This window comes from Chiloscyllium punctatum, chromosome 44 (genome assembly GCF_047496795.1).
Source record: "Chiloscyllium punctatum isolate Juve2018m chromosome 44, sChiPun1.3, whole genome shotgun sequence".
Classification (NCBI taxonomy): Eukaryota; Metazoa; Chordata; class Chondrichthyes; order Orectolobiformes; family Hemiscylliidae; genus Chiloscyllium; species Chiloscyllium punctatum.
The window spans coordinates 61,033,104-61,049,625 of NC_092782.1; the positions used below are offsets into that span (position 1 = coordinate 61,033,104).

The 16,522-nt window shown below is 51.0% G+C and overlaps 1 protein-coding gene across 10 annotated transcripts in view; it reads right to left on the reverse strand.

Moving 5' to 3' along the window:
- The window catches only part of frmd4a (FERM domain containing 4A), a 773,221-nt gene that overhangs the window by 168,050 nt on the left and 588,649 nt on the right, over window positions 1-16,522 (reverse strand). The window lies entirely within an intron of this gene.

Genomic DNA, 16,522 nt, shown 5'->3' on the forward strand with positions numbered 1-16,522 from the left:
TGACACCTGGTTATAGTCCAACAGGTTTGCTTGAAATCACAAGCTTTTGGAGCATTGCTCCTTTACGGCTCAGAACTCCAGCTGAGTGACAAAATAACATTTTTGCCCCCACCTATCTTTGACCAACACTTTGCACTGACACGTGTGATGGGAACCATGGAATGGTAGTTGGGAATTCTATCCCCGATTGGAATCGGGATTGTTCCTGGAGATATTATCGCTTCACCTCCTTGAACCCAGGTCCTTCCAGCCCAGCTGTTAAAATAAGTCACTCTGGCTTCAATAGATTCCAATCCTCCACGATCACTGCAGAATCTCCAAGATCAATCTCCAGTGTACTCCTTGAAATAAACCCATTGCAAAAATCATGACAGAAATTTCATTTTTAAGAAAGATATTATACTTGTCATTGTCCTTCCTTGGTCTAATTTATTAATGCCAAAAACTTTCAAGGTGGAAGGAAAAGATCATAAACCCATAAGAAATAGGAACAGGAGTACGCCATTTGGCCCATTGAGCCTGCTCTGTCACTCAACAGGATCATGGTTGATCAAACATTCCACACATCCACTTGACCAGGTGTCATTAGTTCGTGACTCACTGGGGCCTCCAATGGGTGGCATGGTGGCTCAGTGGTTAGCGTGGCTGCCTCACAGTGTCAGGGACCTGGGTTTGATAACAGCCTCAGGCGACTATTTGTATGGAGTTTGCACATTCTCCCCGTGTCTGTGCGGGTTTCCTCTGGGTGGTCCAGTTTCCTCCCACAATCTAAAGATGTGCAGGTTAGTTGAATTGGCCACGCTAAAATTGCCCATAGAGTTCAGGGATGTGCAGATTAGATGCATTATTCAGGGATAAATGTACAGTAATAGGGTAGGGGAATGCGTCTGGGTGGGTTACTCTTCGGAGGGTCGGTGTGGCCTTGTTGGGCCAAATGGCCTGTTTCCACACTGTAGGGATTCTATGATTCTATAAGTGTGGAGCTGGAAAAGGCACAACAGATCAACAAAACGTTGATTCCTCTGATGCTGCCTGACCTGTTGTGCTTTTTCCAGCTCCACACTTTATCAACTCTGACTTTCCAGCATCTGCAGTCCTCACTGTTTCCAACTAACTCTAGTCAATTCCTTGCTCCACAGCATTTATTCTACAGTGTGGCCTGTTACACGAGATGGGATCCCTCCTTTACCATATACCTCTTTGTCATCATGAAGGTGTAAGTGTGGAACCAATTCCCTAGGCAGGGTAGAGGGCTGGATTGTCAGCTTTCTGCCCATCAGTAACTGAAAGGCTGTTGAGTCTACACTGAAATAGAGAGGAGCTTTAATCCAGTAGTCCTGTGTAGAAATTGGAATGCCTTTTCAAGAGTCAATTAATTGCTCTGACTCCACATTCAATGTTCTATCAGATTCCATCAGATGGTGGGTGCTACCTTGACAGACTCAGATCCAGAACTGGCAGAGGAACTCTTTCAGAAATCATGTTCTGTTGCCTTAAATAAACACATCAAAACCCTCGGGTAAGACTGAGATCACTGCTTCCTTGGTCAAAGTGTGCAATTTTGTAACCTGGGAGGAATGATCGATGATGATGAAATAAGAGTGCCTTTCAAATTTAAATAAACCTCATTCCGAAGGTCTGGTTGGATATTCAATGGGTATTAGGTGTCCTATTTATGGCCTGTGGATGTGTCTGACAGTTGGCCAATAAGCATCTGAGTCTTCTTGGAGGTCCCAGGTCACAATTTTGCCAGCTGCCATCCTCTGGAACGTTGTGATTTCCAAACGTTCTTGAGGAACTTTCACCAGGATGTTCTCTCAGAGTGAAGCTCAGCTGAACAACCATTCGCCACACACTAGTGTCTCATCAACAATAGCAGAATGTCTCCTGTATCTGAAATCTGTTTTCACGGCCACAGCGCTGGGGTTTGCTTCATTCGAACCTCACAAGACAGGGCAATTCTGATTGTGACCTCTTGGCTATTGTGCCACTGAGGGTATGATCGGGCGTAAGGATTTTGTAAAAACCAAAAGATGCTGTAAGTCAGAAACAAAAACAGAAATTGCTGGAAAAGCTCAGCAGCTCTCCCAACATCAGTGAAGAGAAATCAGAGTTAACATTTTGGGTCTAGTGACCCTTCCTCAGAACTCAAAGGTTTTGTATTTTCCTGTAGTGTAACAATGTGTGTCTTGATTGGTGTTTATTGTACTCAATTAAGTATTAACCCTTTCAGACCCAGAGGGAGAGGTGATTTTAGTCAAAGTTTTGTAGTTTCAAAAGAAACACAGAAAATAAGAGGAGTAGGCCATTCAGCCCTTTGACCTGTTGCACCATTCAGTATGATCATGGCTGTAGCCTGTTCCTGTTCCCCCCCAACCCCGTACCCGTTGATCCATTTAGCCTGAAGAACTGCATCTAATTTCTTCCTGAAAACACAAGGTTATTTTGCCAAACCAGAAACAGAATAAATGGTTTCTAAGTTTTATATAAGCATTTCTCTGGTCACAGCGAAAATAAGATCCAATAAGTTATGGAAAAGGGCAGCACTGAAAGTAGTTCTTTGGACTGTCGAGTCAGTTCTGGACTGCTGGCATGCTTCTGAAGTTCATTCTGAAAAAATGTATTGTTACACCAGTCAGTGCAGACCCCCAGGGAATTATTTCAATGTGCTTCACAACAAGGTTTGACGATTTTGTTGGAAATACCAAGTCACGAAGATTTTCATGGATACATTTTCAAAGTCATTGCACTAAACAGAGTGTAGATTAGAGTGGTGCTGGAAAAGCACAGCAGGTCAGGCAGCATCCTGAAATGTCAATTTTCCTGCTCCTCGGATGCTGCCTGACCTGCTGTGCTTTTCCAGCACCACTCTCATCTAGACTCTGGTTTCCAGCATCTGCAGGCCTCACTTTTGCCTAGTGAACAGAGTGTGATTTCCTCAGGCCACCGTGAAGGATTTGCAGGTCATGCGTGATGATGATTAAACTGAGAACTAATCACCTTTTGCAGCTGGGGAATGTGTGTCAGTATCACTGCCTCCCAAACCACAACCACTTCCATCTCGAAGGACAAGGGCAGCAGATACATAGCAACACCCCCACCTGCAAGTTCTCCACTGAACCACGCACCATTCCGACTCGGAAATATATCGCCATTCCTTCAGGTTCAAAATCCTGGAATTCCCTCCCTCAGGGCATTGTGGGTCTCCCTTCAGTACATGGATTGTAGCGGTTCAAGAAGGCAGCTCACCCCCACCTTCTCAAGGGGCAACTAGGGACGGGTAATAAATGCTGGACCCAGCCAGCGGTATGCACGTCGCATGAATGAATTACAAAAAAAGCCAGTTAGTCCCAATCCCCTCCCGTTCCCTTATACCCTCAATCCCCTTTCCCAGCAAACCTTCCATTTCTATGTGTTTAATCAATTATGTTTTGAAGGAAGGGTATAAGTGCTTTGGAGACAATGCGGTTAAGTGTTAGTGAATTGGGACCTGGGGCGAGGGTGTTGTCCTCGTGTTAGAGCATGAGTACAGTGCATTGATATTCTCTGGAGTTTAAATGGAAGAGGGGGAGTCTCATTGAAACATAAAATATTGTGAAGGAGCTTGACAGGGTAGGCGCAGAGAGACTGTTTCCCCTCACTGGGGGAGTCTAAATCACAGGGGAACAATCTCAGGATAAAAGGCCCGATCAGTTAGGCTGACAGAAATTATTTCACTCAAGGGGTTGTAAATCTTTGGAATTCTCTTCCCAAGGGTTGTAGATGCAGTTTTGGTCTCCTTATATGAGGAAGGAGAGAGGGAGTGAAGGAAAGGCTTACCATTCTGGATGGCACAGTGGCTCAGTGGTTAGCACTACTGCCTCATGGCACCAGAGACCCAGGTTCGATTCCAGCCTCGGGTGACTGACTGTGTGGAGTTTGCACATTCTCCCCGTGTCTGTGTGGGTTTCCTCCGGGTGCTCTGATTTCCTCCCACAGTCTGAAGATGTGCAGGTCAGGGTGGATTGGCCATGCTAAATTGCCCGTAGTGTTTGGATGTGTAGGTTAGGTGCATTAGTCAGGGATAAATGTAGAGTAATGGAGTAGGGGAATGGGTCTAGGTGGGTTACTCTTTGGAGGATTGGTGTGGACTTGATGGGCCAAATGGCCTGTTTCCACACTGTAGGGATTGTACTCAGACTGATTCCTGGGATGGCAGCACTGACATACAAGGAGAGTTTGAATCAGTTAGGACTATATTATTAGAGTTCAGGAGAACGAGCGGGTGATCTCATAAAACCCTATACAATTCTAACAGGAACTGGACAGAGTACATACAGGAAGAATGTCCCCAGTGTCCAGGCAGTTCAGAACCACAGACACATTATAAAGATAAGAGGTAGGCATTTAGGAATGGAGATCAGAAGAAATTCCTTCACCCGGAGAGCCGAGGGATTTTACTACAACAGAAAGGAATCGAGGCTAAAACATTGTATGATTTCAAGTGGATTTTTGATCATCCCAACTTGCTGCACCATATATATTATTCTCATGGCGCAGAGTGGGGACTGTGGTAGGCCTGAAGCCCGGACTCTTGGTGGTGCCCAGAGTGGGGACGCCTGACTGTGGTAGGCCCGAAGCCTGGACTCTTGGTGGTGTCGGCAAGGTGAAAGCAGCAATGGAACCAGGGAGTGGGGGTTGTCTGGGCCATTGGCATTGTTGTTGCTATACTTGGAGCAGGGGCCCCTTGACGTCCAGAAAACCTTGCAGAGACTTTGTGGAAGTCCTGAGGCCATGCTTGAGAACCAAATGGAACAGAGAATGAAATTTACTTAAGTAATTTATTTTTATTCTCTTTGTGACTCAAATGGTGCCAGACAGTTGTTACTAAACACGTTTCACTGCAACTTCCTAGATATATATGACAATAAACCATTCATTCATTCTGGTGACAACTTGAATTGATATTGTCTGCTTATCAAGGTTCCTGCTACTGGAGACTGTGACTCTGTATTTAGAATATTGATAACCTTCAAATTTGAACATCTTTGACAAATCCTCTCTACTCCAAACAGAACAACCTCGACTTGCTTGCAAAGAACTGAAGACTGTGACCCCCAGTACCATTTTATCAAATCCCTGCAAATCCTGACATTGGAGCAGTCCAGAGAAGGTCCATTAGAGAAAAAACAAAACTGCAGATGCTAGAATCCAAAGGAGACAAACAGGAGGCTGGAAAAACATCTCCACGCTGTAGGATTCTATGACTCCATGCACTGATGGACATTTTGGTCAGCATGGACCAGTTTTGGTCAAAGGGTCTATCTCTGTGCTGGAGGACTCTATGACTCTATCACACAGGAAAGGTTCAGTAGGCTGACCAGAGAGGGAGCGACTATCATAGGGGGAGAGGTTGAGTAGGTTGGGCCTATATTCATTGGAATTTAGAAGGAGTGGGGACCTTATTGAAACATATCAGTGTTTTTAGGTAGCTTGACAGGACAGACAGAAGGATTGATGCCCCATGTGGGAGGGAATGGGACCAGAGGGCATCATCTCGAAATAAGGGATCACCCACTTAAGACAGAGATGAGGAGGAATTTCCTCTCGCGGAGGATTGTGAATCTGTGGAATTCTAAGGACTCTCGAGGCTGGGTCATAAGGTTGAGATAGAGCGAATTTTAATTAGTAAGGGAATCAAGAGTTACAGGGAGAAGTTAGGGAAATGGAGTTGAGGATGTGTAGAACTGCCATGACCTCATTGAATGTTGGAGCAGCCTTGATGGGCTGAATGGCCGATGTTTGCTCCTCCATCTTGGCCCTTGTCTTTCGACATTATCCGCAGTGGTCCCTGCAAACTGATGTCACTCACCGCTGTAGATTTTACAGCGTGGACAGATTGGAAACTGGGTGCAACATCTGGAAGTTTTTGGCTTTTGTTGCTCTGGGAGGAAACCAAAACTCTGTGTCAGCAAAAGACCGAACAGAGCCAAAGTCTGGCTCTGGGATGACACATGAGGTTTCCATCAATTTTTCCAAGAGACCCCTCCTTTTTTGTTGGCTGACAATAGCTGTTATTTCAGAGTGATTAAAAATAAATCCCAGTTTGCTTACCAGTGCTATAAAATACAGCTGTATCCAGCATTTTGTAACACTTAGCTCTAACAGACTGAAAACAGCGATAGTGGCTGCTATCACTTTGAGGTTAAACAATGGTACAGCAAAGCGCTGAATTTTACAGTTTGATGGCTCTTGAGATCTGCTGATAGGGAACCGTTTTATTGAAGTTTTCTGTCTTTTCCTCATCAGGACATTTTGCAAGAATACCAACATAAATGGAAAAGGGCCCCTTTGCACTGTATGAGAAGTTGTTTTTTTTAGATTAGATTAGATTACTTACAGTGTGGAAACAGGCCCTTCGGCCCAACAAGTCCATACCGCCCTGCCGAAGCGTAACCCACCCATACCCCTACATCTACATCTACCCCTTACCTAACACTACGGGCAATTTAGCATGGCCAATTCACCTGACCTGCACATCTTTGGACTGTGGGAAGAAACCGGAGCACCCAGAGGAAACCCACGCAGACACGGGGAGAACATGCAAACTCCACACAGTCAGTCGCCTGAGGCGGGAATTGAACTCGGGTCTCTGGCGCTGTGAGGCAGCAGTGCTAACCACTGTGCCACCGTGCCGCCCACGGTGTTGATTGGTTGGCAGGGAACTTTCAGTAATACATGTGTTGCCGTGGAGTCAGAGGATAACTGATAGTAAACTGCCAACTTTGTTTAAACTCTGCTTAAATTTATCATGATTGACCAAGGCATAGGACTGAGAAATGAATCACAGAATGGCCGCTATGCACATCATTGAGTTGGAAGAAGCTCAATGTCTGTGTCTCTGTAAAGAACAGGGCCCTGTACATGAATACGTGCACCTTCCAGTGTGGACAAGTTCACCACACTGTGAGCACAACTGAAGTCAGTTATCGGCTTAATACCCAGTACACTCAGAATTATTCAGTGAGTGTTGTTGAATCTCACATTCACATTTAATGTTGGATACTGAGCTTTGAGTTTGACATTGACCTCCACCAAACACAACCATCTCCCTATGTGTCAGGTATGACTCTAACCAGTGGAGAGTTTGCCCCCTATACCCATTGATTCCAGTTTTGCCAGGGCTCTTTGATGCCAAGATCTGTCACTCTCCCCTCCCCTCTAGAATTCAGCTCTTTTGTCCATGTTTCACCCAAGGCTGTAATGAGCTCAGGAGCTGAGTGACCCTGGAGAACCCAAACTGGGCGTCACTGAGCAAGTTATTGCTGAGCAGGTGCTGCTTGATAGCACTGTTTATGACACCTTCCATCACTTTACTGATCATTGAGAGTAAACCAATGGGGCAGTAATTGGCTAGGTTGGATTTGTCCTGCTTTTTATGTACAGGACATATTTGGGCAATTTTCCATATTGTCAGGAAGATGCCAGTGTCGTAACTGTACTGGAACAGCTTGGCTAGGGGAGCAGCAAGTTCTGAAGCACATGTTTTGAGTAATATTGCCCGAATGTTGTCAGGGCCTAAGCCTTTGCATTATCCAGTGTCTCTAACCATTTAATTTCACAAATTAAATGGTTAATTTAATGGTCAAACAAATTAGCTGCAGACTGGAATCTGTAATGCTGGGATTTGGTCTCTCAGTTATTAATCCTCTTTCACACAGGATGCTGGGTGTAGATTGTCACATGGGGGTGATTTTAACACTGACATTACTGGGTCATTTTCTACAATTTGACCCCGATTGGACAATTTAAGTTTGGGTTCTTAAAGAAATGGTTGGACGATGCCCAATGCACGAGGTTATCGACAAGGACCCAGAATGGCTACAGAAGAGAAGGAAGCCATTCGGCCCCTTGGGTTCTGGTCAGCTCTCTGCAATCAGCTCGTTCCACTCTCCTACCCTTTTCCCTTAACCCAGCTAATCAGGACCCCCTCCCAATTTTGATAAACTGCATCCATTCTCTTCCCAACTTGAAGGAGAACAGCAGCAGCTTCTCTAATGGATTGACTCCATCTCTGGAACATTCTGACAAATCTCCAGTCAGCCGTGGGGGGCAGGGACAGTGTCAGTGGGATGCTCCGTTTCTGAGGTCAGCAAGATGTGGCCAGCTCCCTCCGGAATCTCAGCTCCAGGATAAACAGAGAAGGGTCAGAGAATAGCAGGGGGCAGGGGCTGGGTGAGGGGGAGGGGGAGGGGGATTGGAATGAGGGGTGAAGGGGATTGGAGTGGGGGGGAGGGAGGATGGAGGGGAGGGAGGATGGAAGTGAGGGGGGATGGGAGTGAGGGGGATCGGAGTGAGAGGGGGCTCAGAGTGAGGGAGAGAGGGTAGTTGGAGTGAGGAGCGGGGTGTCGGAGTAAGGGGGCTGGGAATGAGGGGGACGGAACTCCAGTGATGGGGGGGGCCAGAAGGGGAGGGGGGACCGGAGTGAGTGAGAGAGGGTGATTGGAGTGAGAGGGTACCGGAGTGAGGGAGAGAGGGTGATTGGAGTGAGAGGGTACCGGAGTGAGGGAGAGAGGGTGATTGGAGTGAGAGGGTACCGGTGTGAGGGAGAGAGGGTGATTGGAGTGAGAGGGTACCGGAGTGTGGGAGAGAGGGTGATTGGAGTGAGAGGGGACCGGAGTGAGAGGATTGGAGTGAGGGGGAGAGGGTTCAGGGTGAGGGGGAGGGGGTCTGAGTGAGGAGGAGGGGGGAGTGAGTGGCAGGATTTGCTGATGGTGACATCGATGAAGAATTGAGTGACAGATTGATTTGCCTTTTCAGACACAGAGTGAAATAGAGAAAATTGAGGTGTTTTTCAGAAGCTGGTTTTTACAGGAGATTTTCAGACACTTCAACCACGGACCCTGATGTCAATTCTGAGCACAGTGTGAGCCCAGAATACTGTTCTGAGTTGTGTAAATCCAGCACAATCACATGGCAAGTTTCCTGACTTCACATCAATGTTCCAAAAGTGACCTGTGTTTGTGAGAGAGGAATTAAAAGGCCCCAGCTTTGTGTTTGAACATACTGCTTCAACTTGAACCCTCGAGTGTGTCCGATAACTTTGGAAGTGTTCAGAGGGAACAATGAATTCCTGGGAGTGATTACTGGGGAGTAATCTAACCCAGGAGCTCAGATCACCAAAATCACCGCAGAAACCCACCGGATTAGATTACTGCCGTGAAATGACCCCAGGGAACTGTTTAAACGAGACAATGAATCGCATTGTGAACTTTAATGGCAGTGGGGAGGTGGGGGGATAATTCTCTTTCACTTTGAGTCAATGTTAGTTAGCTTGTGGTTTTTAAATAGCATTCTGGTTGGTGAGTTACTGGTCATTTTCATCCCATTGAAACGTTAGTGAAACTGAGCTTTTTGCTCCCAGCAGTTCACTATTTGTTCCCACATAAAGAAGCACTTTTCTCTCTTCAAGGCGTTTTTAGTAGATTTCTGACTTTCTCTGAAGACACCGACTCATTCTCAGAGACTGTTTCAGTGGGACTGGAACACCCTTCCTGTCTCACTATGCATGTGCATGTATTTCTTTGTGTGTCTGTGTCTCTGTGTGTACATGTCTGTGTGTGAATGTTCCTGCTTACATGTGCGTGTGTCTGTGTACAAGCACATCTGTCTGTATGTATGTGTGGGGTCTACGTATGTGTGTATGTGTATGTAGTCAATGTGTGTGTGGTCTATGTATGTGTTTGTGTCTGTGTATGTAGTCTATGTGTGTGCGTGTGTGTATACATGCATGTCTGCATGTATGTGTGTGCGGTATACATATGTGTGTACGTGGTCTAAGTGTGTACGTGTACGTGTGTCTATGTGTGTGTATCTGTGTCTGTGTGTCTATGTGTCTATGTGTGTGTGTGTACATGCATGTTTGTATGCATGTGTGTGGTATATGTATGTGTGTATGTGTGTGTGCGTGGTATATGTATGTGTGTATGTGTCTGTGTATGTGGTCTATGTGTATGCGTGTGTGTGTGTGTGTCTGAGAATGTGAGTAAACGTGCTCCTGATCACGTGAGGTGATGCATTTCTGGGAAACTAACAGGATAACAGAATCCCCAATAAACAGCGAGACAGTGAAGGAACTGGGTAACATTACAGTGAATATCCACAGACTGCTGAAGGTAGCTGGGATGAGCTGAACAAGCGAGTAAGACAGCATCAGAAAGTTTCCTCCATTGGCTGAGGGGCAGTATATAAAAGCAGGGTGGCTATGTTCGCAGATGCTCACACAGCAGTGAGCAGGCCACAGGCCATGGTCAGTGATTCTGGTCACTACATCACAGAGACCAGGTGCTCCAACTGAACTGCAGGCCGTCGAGAACATTGCCAATCATGGGGAAGGACGTTCAACAGTGAGGAATGATCATTTAGGCTGGAGGGGCTTAGGGGGGCTGCAATGGGGTGTGTAACCCCTTTATGCAATAGGAAGAGTGCTGATAATGTGTGAAAAACCACTTCACACACAATACGTGCAGTTAGCAAGGATGAGTCCTCGTCCTGGGGATAACCCAGGGACCTGGGCTGAATGGACTGTGATCAAACAGCCTCATCTGCTCAGTCCCTCAGTCTCGTTGTTCCAGGTCTGATTCTGAAATACCCTTCCTAATATAGGAAGCAGCCCCCTTCCCAGCTCGCAGCCAAAGCTACCCTGGAAACAGATGGACAAACCTGGTTCAGAATGGCCAACAGGCAGAATGGTCTCCTGCTGTGTCATATTTCGATCATATAGAAACAGTCACAGTATAATTGCCACCAGGACAGAACCCCACTGGTCCTCACCTACCACCCCACCGACCTCCAGATACATCGTATCATCCTTCGTCATTTCTGCCACCTCCAAACAGACCCCACCACCAAGCACATATTTCCCTCCCCTCCCCTATCAGCGTTCCGGAAAGACCACTCCCTCCGTGACTCCCTTGTCAGGTCCACACCCCCCACCAACCCAACCTCCACTCCCAGCACCTTCCCCTGCAACCGCATGAAATGCAAAACTTGCGCCCACACCTCCCCCCTCACTTCCCTCCAAGGCCCCAAGGGATCCTTCCATATCCGTCAGAAATTCACCTGCACCTCCACACACATCATTCACTGCATCTGCTGCATCTGATGTGGCCTCCTATACATTGGGGAGAGAGGCCGCCTACTTGCGGAATGTTTCAGAGAACACCTCTGGGACACCCGCACCAACCAACCCAACCGCCCCGTGGCTGAACACTTTAACTCCCCCTCCCACTCCACCGAGGACATGCAGGACCTTGGCCTCCTCCATTGCCAGACCATAGCAACACGACACCTGGAGGAAGAGCGCCTCATCTTCCGCCTAGGAACCCTCCAACCACAAGGGATGAATGCAGATTTCTCCAGCTTTCTCATTTCCCCTCCCCCCACCTTTTCTCAGTCCCAACCCTCAGACTCAGCACCGCCTTCTTGACCTGCAATCTTCTTCCTGACCTCTCCGCCCCCACCCCCACTCCGGCCTATCACCCTCACCTTAATCACCTTCCGCCTATCGCATTCCCAACGCCCCTCCCCTAAGTCCCTCCTCCCTACCTTTTATCTTAGCCTACTTGGCACACCCTCCTCATTCCTGAAGAAGGGCTTATGCCCAAAACATTGATTCTCCTGCTCCTTTGATGCTGCCTGACCTGCTGCGCTTTTCCAGCAACACATTTTTAAACAGTATAATGGGAGACCGTTCAGCCCACCCAGTCTGTTACAGCTGTCCACAGCAATTCAGGTCAGTGGTATTTCCCAAGTAGTGCCTGTTTCCCAGCTATTACATTTCTTCCATGTGCCTGTCCAATTTCCTTTGGAAAATATTTATTGATTCTGTTGTGAATGTTATGAGGTGGACCTCATAGAATAGAAGTCTCCTGCTTGTGGCTGTTAACCTGATCCAGTCAGGGAGCCCTGGCTGACAGATAGAGTCAGGAGTGTCAGGGGTTCTGCTCACCCTGAGAGCTGGCTCCGAGGGAGTGGGATCTGTGTCAGTAAGGGGTGATTTGGTGATGGGATACCGGCTTCTGTGGAGAGATTCCAGTCTCCACCTCCACTCTCCATGTGAGGCAGTCGGTTCTAGATTATTCCCACTTGCTGCGGAAAAATCTCTTCCTCACGTTCACCCTGACTCTCCATGAGACTATAAAGAAATAGGAACAAGAGTGGAAACCCCTGCTCCACCATTCAATAGGATCCTGGCTGATCCAACATTCCTCATGTCCATTTTCCTGCCTTTCTCTGTAACCCTTGATTCCTGAAGCTCTCAGACTCCATTCCCAGAGCTCCCTGGGACAGTGAGTTCCAAAGAACCTCAACCCTTTGAGAGAAGAAACTGCTCCTCATCTCAGTCTGAAACTGGTGCCCCTTTACTCTGAGACTCTACCCTCTGGTCCTAGCATTTCCCCAATGAGGAGAACCATCCTCTCAGCCTTTACCCTGTCAAACCCCTTAAGAATCTGATTTCTTTCAATCAGATTAACTCTCATTCTTCTAAACTCGAGCGAGTGAACTGCCAAACTGCTTAACCTTTGCCCATGAGAAAATCTCTCTTTACCTATACCCAAAATCTTAATTCGGTGTTTCTCAGATCTTGTACTGTCAGTTCTTGGGAAGAGGTTTCTTTACGTCTGACTTTCTAAACCCACCCTAATCCTGTTCAAATCCATCAAAACTCCTCACCATCTCCTTTACTCCAAAGAGCACTCCACCTCCCCCCCAAACCCAGTTCCTTCATTCTCACCCACGCTCACTCAATGTCCCAACTCCACATCTCAGTGAGGAGTCACTTATAGCTCAGCTTCTCCCCCCTGGGAGGGGCCACATCTCATCCTGCCCTGAGGTTATACACACGAGGTAATAATACAGGGTCTGAAACACTAACTCTCCATCTCTCTCTCTCTCTCTCTCTCTCACACACACACCACACACACAACAACACACATACACAACCGATAAAACAAACTGGATTCTGGCTTTTAATCAGGTTTGAATATGTTCTGTGATTAGAATGAAATTGTCTCATTCCCGGTTGTCATTGAGTACAATGTTGTCATTACCCAGAGTTCCCTATTGTTGTCATTTGCTGCCTGTTCCCCTCACAAAGCCCACCCTCCCGGGGGCAGAATACAGAGCTCACTGAAACATCAGTTACTCCAACTCAATCCCTTACGGACTGCGATACCCGAACACAAGCACTCCCGTAAATCCCACACTCCCCCCTGATCCCCCCCCAACCCCACACTCCCCCTGACCCCCCCAACATCACACTCCCCCCTGACCCCCAACCCCACACTCCCCCCTGACCCCAACTCCACATTCCCCCTGACCTCCCAACCCCACACTTGCCCCTGACCCCCCACTAACCTCCGGACACCCCCAACCCCACACTCCCCCGACCCCCAACCCCACACTTCCCTGAACACCCCAGCCCCACACTCCCCCTGACCCCCCAACCCCACACTTGCCCCTGACCCCCCACTAACCTCCTGACACCCCCAACCCCACACTCCCCCGACCCCCAACCCCACACTTCCCTGAACACCCCAGCCCCACACTCCCCCCTGAACCCCCCAACCCCACACTCCCCCGACTCCCCAACCCCACACTCCCCCCTGACCCCAACTCCACATTCCCCCTGACCTCCCAACCCCACACTTGCCCCTGACCCCCCACTAACCTCCGGACACCCCCAACCCCACACTCCCCCGACCCCCAACCCCACACTTCCCTGAACACCCCAGCCCCACACTCCCCCTGACCCCCCAACCCCACACTTGCCCCTGACCCCCCACTAACCTCCTGACACCCCCAACCCCACACTCCCCCGACCCCCAACCCCACACTTCCCTGAACACCCCAGCCCCACACTCCCCCCTGAACCCCCCAACCCCACTCCCCCGACTCCCCAACCCCACACTTGCCCCTGACCCCCCACTAACCCCCTGACACCCCCAACCCCAAACTCCCCCTGACCCCCAACCCCACACTTCCCTGAACACCCCAACCCCACACTCCCCCTGACACCCCAACCCCACACTTGCCCCTGACCCCCCACTAACCCCCTGACACCCCCAACCCCACACTCCCCCTCACCCCAACCCCACACTCCACTGAACACCCCAGCCCCACATGCCCCCCGACCCCCCCAACCCCACACTCCCCCCCGACCCCCCCAACCCCACACTCCCCCCTGACCCCTGCAACCCCACACTTCCCTGACCCTCCCAACACCACACTCACCCTGATCCCCAATCCCACACTCACCCTGACCCTCCCAATTCCATACTCCCCCGACCCCCCCAACCCCACACTCCCCCTGACCCTCCCAACCCCACACTCCCCCTGACCCTCCCAACCCCACACTCCCCCTGACCCCCTACCTCACACTCCCCCCGACACCTCCACTAACCCCACACTCTCCCCGACCCCCCACTAACCTCACACGCCCAGACCCCCAACCCCACACTCCCCACTGACTCCTTCAACCCCACACTCCCCCCTGACCCACCAACCACACACTCCCCCTGACCCCAACCCCACACTTCCCCAACCCCCCCCACTAACCCCACACTCCCCCCCGACCCCACCAGTAACCCCACACTCCCCCAACCCCCCCACCAATCCTAAACTCCCCTCTGACCCCCCCACTAACCCCACACTCCCCCTGACCCCCCCACCAACCCCCACACTAGGCCCTGACCACCCCTACTAACCCCACCCTCCCCCTGACCCCCAACCCCACACTCCCCCTGACCCCCACACTAACCCCACACTCCTCCTGACCCCCCCCCACAAACCCCACACTCCCCACTGACCCCCCCAACTAGCCCCACACTCCCCCTGACCCCCCACCAACCCCCACACTACCCCCTGACCCCCCCACTAACCCCACCCTCTCCCTGACACCCAACCCCACACTCCCCCTGACCCCCCCCACCAACCCCACACTCCCCCTGACCCCCAACTAACCCGCTGACCATTCCAACTCCACTCTCCCCTGACACGCCCACTAACACCCTGACCCACCCAACCCCACACTCCATCCTGACTCCCACCCCACACTCCCCCGACCCCCCACTAACTGCACACTCCTCCGACCCTCCCACCAATCCCAAACTCTCCTCTGACCCCCCCCACTAACCGCACACTCCCCCAGACACCCCCACTAGCCCCACACTCCCCCTGAACCCCCCACCAACCCCCACACTAACCCCACCCTCCCCGACCCCCAACCCCACCCTCCTCCTGACCCTCCACTACCCCCACCCTCCCCCTGACCCCCAACCCCACACTCCCCCTGACCCCCACCAACCCCCACACTACCCCCTGACCCCCCACACTAACCCCACCCTCCCCGACCCCCAACCCCACACTCCCCCTGACCCCCACACTAACCCCACCCTTCCCCTGACCCCCAACCCCACACTCCCCCCGACCCTCCCAATAACCCCACACCCCCTGACCCCCAACTAACCACCTGACCATCCCAACTCCACTCTCCCCTGACCCTCCTACTAACACCCTGACCCACCCAACCCCACACTCCCTCCTGACCACCCAACCCCACATTCCCTCCTGACCACCCACCCCACACTCCCCCGACCCTCCCACTAACCGCACACTCCTCCGACCCTGCCACTAACCCCACACTCTCCCTGACCCCCCCACTAACCCCACACTCCCCCTGGCCGTCCCACTAACCCCCACTCCCCCAGACCCCCCCACACTCCCCCGACCCTCCCACTAACCCCACACTCCCCCTGACCCCCCACTAACGCCACACTCCCCCGATCCCCCACTAACCCCACACTCCCCAATCCTCCCACTAACCCCATACTCCCCGTCCCTTCCACTATCCCCACACTCCCCCTGACCCCCTACTAACTTCACACTCCCCCAACCCTCCCACTAACCCCACACTCCCCCTGACCCCTCCACTAACCCACACTCCCCCTGACCTCCCCACTAACCCCACACTCCCCCCTGACACCCCCACTAACTCCACACTCTCCTGACCCCCCACTAACCCCACACTCCTCTCTGACCCCACCACTAACCCCACACTCCCCCCTGACACCCCTACTAACTCCACACTCCCCCGACCCCCCCACTAACCCCACCCCCCCGACTCTCCCACTAACCCTATACTCCCCCTGACTGCCCCACTAACCCCACACTCCCCCTGACCTCCCCCACTAACCCCACACTCCCCCAACCCTCCAAACCCCACACTCCCCCTGACCCTCCCACTAACCCCACACTCCCCCGATGCTCCCAACCCCACACTCCCCCGACCCCCCACTAACCCCACACTCCCCCCTGACCCCCCCACTAACCCCCCTCCCCGACCCCCCCCCACTAACCCCACACTCCCCCCTGACCCCCCCCACTAACCCCACACTCCTCCCTGATCCCCCACTAACCACACACTCCTCCCTGACCCCCCACTAACCCCACACTCCCCCTGACCCCCCCACTAACCACACAC